The sequence below is a fragment of the Pyrus communis genome, chromosome 3, assembly GCF_041283825.1.
Source record: "Pyrus communis isolate YQ-2024b chromosome 3, ASM4128382v1, whole genome shotgun sequence".
Classification (NCBI taxonomy): Eukaryota; Viridiplantae; Streptophyta; class Magnoliopsida; order Rosales; family Rosaceae; genus Pyrus; species Pyrus communis.
Window position 1 is genome coordinate 10,506,717 of NC_142567.1, and position 7,838 is coordinate 10,514,554.

Here is a 7,838-nt window from a genome sequence, read left to right on the forward strand (position 1 = left end):
TCTTTAAGCCAACCAATCAGGCAAACACCCTTAAGGATAAACATTTGTATTAATGAGATTGACTTTTTGTACCAGCATAGTCTGAGTGGCGCCAACGTATTTTACATGAGTTTCATTTAGCCTCTTAAGCTAAACATACGGGGGTTCTACGTACTTATCTCAGGGTGAAGCGAAGTTTCAATTGGCCTAGAATAAAAAGGGCAGTAAAGAAGTTCGTTGCCAAATGCGAGTTATGTCAGAAACAGAACTATGAGGCAATTAATCCACCTGGACTCATCCAACCTTTGCTTATTCCTTTTGATACATAGTAAGATATCTTCATGGATTTTGTGGAAGGACTTCCCACATCATAGGGCAAGGACTTCCCACTTCATTCCTCTAACTCATCTTTTTACAACGTCAAAGGTGGTTGATGTCCTTGTTAAGAAAATTTTCCACCTACACGGCATGCCTAAGTCAATTGTGAGTGATCGTGACCCTATCTTTATGAATAATTTCTGGCCTTTGTTGTTCAAAAATCCAAGGTACTACACTTTTCCATAACTCAGCTTACCATCCGCAAACTGATGGACAGACCAGAGTGCTCAATCACATAGCAGAACATTATCTACGTTGCTATGTTACAGATAAGCATTCAACTTGGGTGTCATGGTTGCCTTGGGCCAAATGGTATTATAACATTACTTTTCAAGCCACCATACATATGATGCCATTTCAATCAGTATGTGGGAGACAACACCCTCTGTTTTTACATATGTTGCTGGCATTTCTTTTGTTCAGTTAGTGGATTCTACCCTCAAGGACAGAGATACCCTTCTTTCTCAATTGAAGGCTAATATCCAGTTTGCTCAGACTCGTATGAGAAACTATGCTAATCAGAGACGAACCGAGCAAGAATTCGTTATTGGCGATTGGGTTTACTTTCGTCTTTAGCCCTGTCGTTAAACAATGGTTGCTAATCGCCACTATCATAAATTATCTTCTAGATATTATGGTCCATTTTAATTCTTACAATGAATTGGACAGGTGGCCTACAAGCTTGACTTACCTCCTTCATTGTGTATTCACCTCATCTTCCATGTTTCTTTGTTAAAGAAGAAATTGGGAAATCATGAGATTACTTGTCTCACCTTGCCTCCCATTTTGGAGTGTGGCTTGGTAAAACGGAAAAATGCAGCAGTAGTTCATTGGTTGGTTCGATGGTAGGGGTTTTCACAAGAAAATGCTACATGGGAGGATGTCACTAACATCCAGACTCGGTTCCTAGAATATCTGGCTTGAGGACAAGCCTCATTTGAGGGCGGATGAATTGTTAACCATATATATCGGGTCTTATATTTAGCCCATATACTTAAGCCTATGTAGGAGTATGCGTATAATATATGTCGTATTTGTGTATTCTGTAATTCTTAGGATGAGCTGTATTATTATCTTTCAACGGGTCATGAGTGTAGATGCAAATTTCCGTCTTCTTCTCCTTTGACGAAAATGCACCTACAAAATAATAACGCATAAGATTAAGACCAAAAACCTCACGCGCCCATGATGAATGGGGGGAGCTTTAGCTGAAGAATCTCTGATGCCAAAGTTAGAATTTGAGAGAAAATGTGCTTGAGAATTTTTTGGGAGAGAATGAACTTAGCATTTTAGTGGAAAAACATGGCTATTTATAAGGGAGTGACCGGCCTTATTTGGAGAATAAAGGCCGACCACATATGGTCAAATTGTGAGTGTAATTGCAAGATATTATGTGAAATAATATCTTGCAATTAACTTGGCAATTAATCCCAAATTGAATAGGAAAATTGAAAGTTACCTTTTGAGTGAGGATTTGATGAGGAGTGATGATAAGGTTTTGAATAAATACCATTTTGATCACCTTTGACTTTTCCATGATTGAGCCAATATTGTTCGTTGTATGTGCGTGGGAATCCTGGTGTGCATCGAGGGTAATTTTGTCATTCTTACCCAAAAGTCCACGTGTTACCTTTATAATTTTCTTGATTATTTTTGGCTCCACAAATGCCCCTACACTTGCTGGGCTGCTCACAGGAAAGGGTAGCAGGTGTAGAGATCTTCAACTTTGATGCAGATTCCTACTTGGACTTGGAATTAGACTAGGAAAAGGAAATACATTATCTCCAAAGCTTATTTAAGCCTACCTTAAGTGGGGGATTAAACCAACTTCGGAGGGCAATTATTTATCCCTACAAGAAAAAGAGAAAGCTAGAGGATATTTGTTCCCCCTCCCTTAGCATTCTTCTTTGCTTGCCCGTGTTGATTTCTTTGTCTTCTCCGCGCTGCACTAATGTAAGAAAAACTTAATTTTCTTTGTCTTCTTCTTAGGTGGTGCTGCCACGGGGCAGTCGTCGAGGTGGTGCGGTACATTGGCTGGCAAGGGCTAAGGGTCGATTTGGCATAGGTTGAGGAAGTAGTGTGGCAGGGGCCACAACTTGTGCTGCTTGGCTTAACTAAAGCCAAGGGCTGGCTCAGCATAAGCCGAGGAATGGCATGGCATGGGCCATAGTTTGGGCTGCTTGCCAAGAATGAGGAAACTGCTTGAGTTTGATTTCTCAGCTGCCATAGATGAAGCAATCAAGGATATAGTTGCCAAGATCGGAGCTGCTGAAGATAAAGTGTCGGATAAGCGAACTGTTAAGTGCGAAGTGGTTGCTGCCCCCTGATAATTTGTTGCTTCACTGGTCTTCGAGTATTCGATCTTTTGAGCTGTGTGACCTTTTCGTACTGGAGAGCAATTAGTTTATCCTCTCACACTGAGGAGCAGACCCAGATGGGTGTCAGGGAATTAGTTTACCCTCTCGCACTTGAGATCAATTAGTTTATCATCTTGCACTGGAGAGCAGACCCAGATGGGTGTTGGGGAATTAGTTTACCTTCTCGCACTGGAGAACAATTAGTTTATCCTTTCGCACTGGAAAGCAGACCTAGATGAGTGTCAAGGAATTAGTTTACCCTCTCCAATTGGAAAACAATTAGGTTCATCTCGCACTAGAGAGCAGACCTAAATGGGTGTCGGGGAATTAGTTTACCTTTTCGCAATGGAGAGCAATTAGTTTGTTCTCTCGCAGTGGAGAGCAGACCCAGATGAGTGTTAGGGAATTAGTTTACCCTCTCGCACTGGAGAGCAATTACTTTATCCTCTCACATTTGAGAGTAAACCTAAATGGGTATCGGGGAATTGGTTTACCCTCTCGCACTGAAGAACAATTAGTTTACCCTCTCGCACTAGAGATCATACCTATATGGGTGTCGGGGAATTAGTTTACCCTCTTGCACTGGAGAGTATGGAAGTCGTTGTGGTGAGTGCAGTTGAGAAAAACTGAAAAACTGAAATAATCCTCAGCCTGTGAGGTCTTGTTTGACGATCTTCTTGAGACTTCAAACTGCTTGTGGAACCTGCATAAGGGTGTATGTGGGAAGCGCGATGAGTTACTCATAGATTTTTTTCAAGTATTGTACCATTGTTAGATGTTTCATCGTTTGCCGTTCTGAGGCTTGGTTGGTAATCAGCTGAGAATCTGAATGGATTGCAAGATTCTTCACCACTAAGTCTTTTGCCAATAGGGGCTGCTAATAAACTTTTACTCTGTCGTTGGATGCTTTGAAGTTTGATATGTCGTGGGCTTGGTCGGCGTAAGCCACATGGCAAGATCGGTATAGCTGGGAGCCGTGGTACAAGATTGGCACAGTTAGAAGCTATGGTGACAGATCAAGGGTTGCCAGAAGTGGTGGAGCATGTAAGCACGACTGTGAGAACAGAGCTGGGGCTGGCTTAGGCCAAGTTGTGTGCAACATGAGGAATTTGACCACTAGGTCCGTGATGCTTGGCTACTAGTGATGTGTTGCTTCAGTATTGAATCGTCTAGATTGTTGAGAATAAAACCTACCCTCGGTTTTTGGTAGTTCGGCTAGTGTGTCATTTTGGTACTTGTCCGCCCTCGGCGCACTATTAAGGTGAGCTGCTGCATTTGTTGAAAAAGAAGTAATCTTTGTATCAGACAATCTATGTGAGATAGTCTCGTCTGGTCGATCTTGTCAATGAAAGGTGACCCGTTTATGTTGGTCATGTCTCGTTGGAGCGTTTCGTCAGTAGCTTACTTATGCTGGAAATCGCGTAATCGTTCGATCATGAGCCTTTCAACTTCTTCTTGAATTTTCCTTTAGTGTGGTAGCGAAGCTTACGACTAGCCCCGGTCATGACCTGTTAGTCTTAAGTTTTTCTTCCATGTGCTCGACTCATCTATGTCATGGCTGCAGTGCATATAGTACATTCTTAATAGGCTAGGAAATTACTCGTAGGTTGCCGATTGAACTTGAGCTTGATTGAGTAACTGCTTTTCTCCGTCAGTCGTGTTGCCTACTCCTATGTGAGGTAGATGATGCTCTTTACAAGCCTAGCCATGAATGAACACTTCATCTGGAAGGTTGCTTATGTTGATCATCAGAGTGTGGCTGCAATGGTGAATGTATGTTAATTCGTGGGCCTAACAAAGAGTGCACGGTCATCCGCGCACTAAGACGAGAGTATACGCTATCTCGAGGGCCCAGTCGGGAGTGTACACTGCCAAAACGCTCGATTCGTGACTGGTTGAAAGGCTTCTTATTGGGACCATGCTGGAGAGGTTCGTTATCTGCCCTTGTTTTACTTTGGAACACCTCTTCTGGGGCACGCTACAAGAGCTGATTCACCAAGGTTGTCTGTTGTGCGAGGGCGCTTGTCAACTTTATGACTTGTTGAGACAAGTGTTGTTTGTCATTTAGGGTGGAAGAGCTTGGACGGTATGCGTCTCCTAGCGTGGTTAAAGTGTAATGGGCTACATGCGTGAGATTTAAGTTGGGATATGTCAAATATGCAGAGAAATAAAATGAAAATACCTCGGTTCAATCGTCAACCCAGAAATCTAAAGCTGAGACGGTCTAACCGATCTTGGATTGGTTTGGATTGCTTGGAGAGCCACGTGAGTGGGTTGGTCATCGAATTAGACCACGGGAGCGAGTCGGGCCGCTAACGTGGATTACCCATCATTATAGTTGTTGGAGCATGGGCCTTAGCTCGGCTCGAGAGCGCACTGGGCTCGCGCTGGGCTACTTCTTCTGCCGCAGCTGCTAAGGTAGTGATTTGGGCTAGCTAGTGCTAGGCCTGGCTTGGCTGCCTTACAGCATGGGTTGCAGATTGGGTCGTGCACCAAATGGACGAAGCTTAGGCTTGCGCGGTTGGGGCTGCGGCTTGGGTTGCTTCTAGCACATTGGCTTGATGCTTCAAAGTGGCGTGGGCTTAGGCTATTGGCTGCCTCGCTCTCCCTTCTCACCATGGGCTTACTGCATGGAGCTGCCCACTTCCCACTGCCACAGTGGTCCTCGTGGCTACCATGGTGATGGTGCTCCTTGGTGGCAAAGTTGCTCCTTTTGCCATTGTATTGAGCCTCGTGGATCATCGTGGTGAGGCTATGTCTCGTCCTCCATCATTTGATTTGGATCTTTGAACGTAAGAAGTTCTGTTTGTCGTGGTTTCCGAATTTCCCTTCATTGTATTTTTTCCTCACCTCTTTTCAAAGAATTAAAAAATTCTACGAAAGTACGAAAAATTTAGGAATGATTCGAAACGAGAAACTTTGAATGCAAGAGTCTTCTTTGAGCGTGTGAATCAAACTCTTAATGAAATCACCAATTTGTGGATGCAAATTTCCAGCGTCTTCTCCTTTGACAAAAATGCACCCGTAAAATAATAACACCTAAGATTAAGGCCAAAAACCTCACATGCCCATGATGAATGGGGAAGGCTTTGGCTGAAGAATCTCCGATGCCAAAGTTAGAATTTGAGAGAAATGTATTTAGGAATTTTTGGGGAGAGAATGAACTTAACATTTTAGTGGGAAAACATGGCTATTTATATGGGAGTGACTGAACCTATTTGGAGAATCAGGGCCGGCCACATATGGTCAAATTGTGAGTGTAATTGCAAGATATTATGTCTTGCAATTAACTTAGCAATTAATCACAAATTGAATAGGAAAATTGAAAGTTACCTTTTGAGTGAAGATTTGATGAGGAGTGATGTGAGAGTTTTGAATAAATACCATTTTGATCACCTTTGACTTTTCTTTGATTGAGCTGTTATTGTTTGTTGTATGCGCGTGAGAATCTCGGTGTGCCTCGAGGGTAATTTTGTCCTTCTTACCCAAAAGTCCACGTGTCACCTTCATAATTTTCTTGATTATTCTTGGCTCCACAATGAGTTTGGCATGAATGAAAAAGTATCTTTTCTATCTCTCTTTCTTTGTCTCTCTCTTTATCCCCCCTTCCTCTCCCTCTCTTCTAAAGCCTGAACATGGTCTTATCAACCCCAAAACTTGTGTGTGCAACCACAAATCAACGACCCGGGATCACTGAACAAGAACAAGCCGAAAAAGAAGAAGAAAAAGATGCCGATGATGAGGAAATAGAAAAGCTTTGAGAGAAGAACTTTAAAAACCCTCATCCCTCATGCCACCACGACCTCCAAAACCCCTTCCCTCATACAGCCACCAACCACCAGAACCTAAATCCACATTCCATCACGACCGTCGGAATCCCAATGGCCAGAACCACCATTAACAGGCCCACCAAATTTCTCCATCTTTTTCTTCCTCATCTCTTCCAAATTTGAGGTTTTTTCCTTTTTCAAATTTATGGTTTTTTAGGGCAGATTTAATAAGTTTGGATGGTTGAAATTGATTGGATTTGGGGATAAAAGTCAAAGATGGGAGATTTTTGGAATAAGAGTAAAGAGAGAAAAACTGAGAGAGAGAGAGAGAGGAATGACTTTGAAAAATTGGGATTCAGAGTTGAGAGGATTAAAAGAAATCTCAGGTAAGAGTTTTCGAGAATTTTTTGTTTTTAATTTTTTTTAGATTTTTTATTTTTATTATTCATGTGGGCCCATATTAACATGTGGCGCCCAATCACTGTCCATGTGGATGCCACGTCATCAGTTAACAGATGTTCTAACAGAAAATTTAATGGATATATGAAAGTGTCTCAGAATTATGAATTTAGGTACCAAATTGAGACGAAAAAAAACTTAATGTATTAAATGTTGAAAACTAAGAAACGACAGAGGACAATGATTTACAGTTACTTTATGACAACACACAATAAATTGTTCAATCCAAATAGGATTGATATATGGATTAAAATTTCTATCTGACTTCAAATTTTATTACATAGCATTCTACTTGCTCATCTTGCTCAAGATTTTCGGTTTGTTACTCCTTTTGTTCATCTATATCTTTCTTAGTTCTTTGCATCATAGGCTGCTCAAAAACTTTTTTTTCCACTCCTCAAAGTCACAACATCCATTTGCTTCGCATTTGGATTCACCATGGTTTGGCTAGGCAACCTTCCAGGTTGTTGTGTTTCCCCATCAAACTTGCTTTCACTCATTTATTGCTCAAGGTTTTCAACTGCTTTATCTGTTTTTTGTTTATGAGATTGAGTAGAGTTAGCTAAAGAAGCAATTAAATCCTCAAGCGACTTACTTGGAGCTTGTTGTTGTTGAGGTTGATATGGTGCTTGCAGTTTACATGAAAGAAGCCAGGTGGACGGTTATAATTGTTAAGAGCAGATTATTGTCTATTGTCTTGATTGTTCTACTTTAAGTGTGGATGATCGCGCCACCCCGCATTTTAGTTGTTGAAGTATGGATCATACTTTTGCCTTTGTTGCCCTTGAAACCTTCCTAATGCATTAGCTTGCTCAAAACCATCTTGATCCATCAACGAAGGGCATATGTCTGTGGCATATCTTATCATTGACCACACACTTGTTTTTTGAGCCAC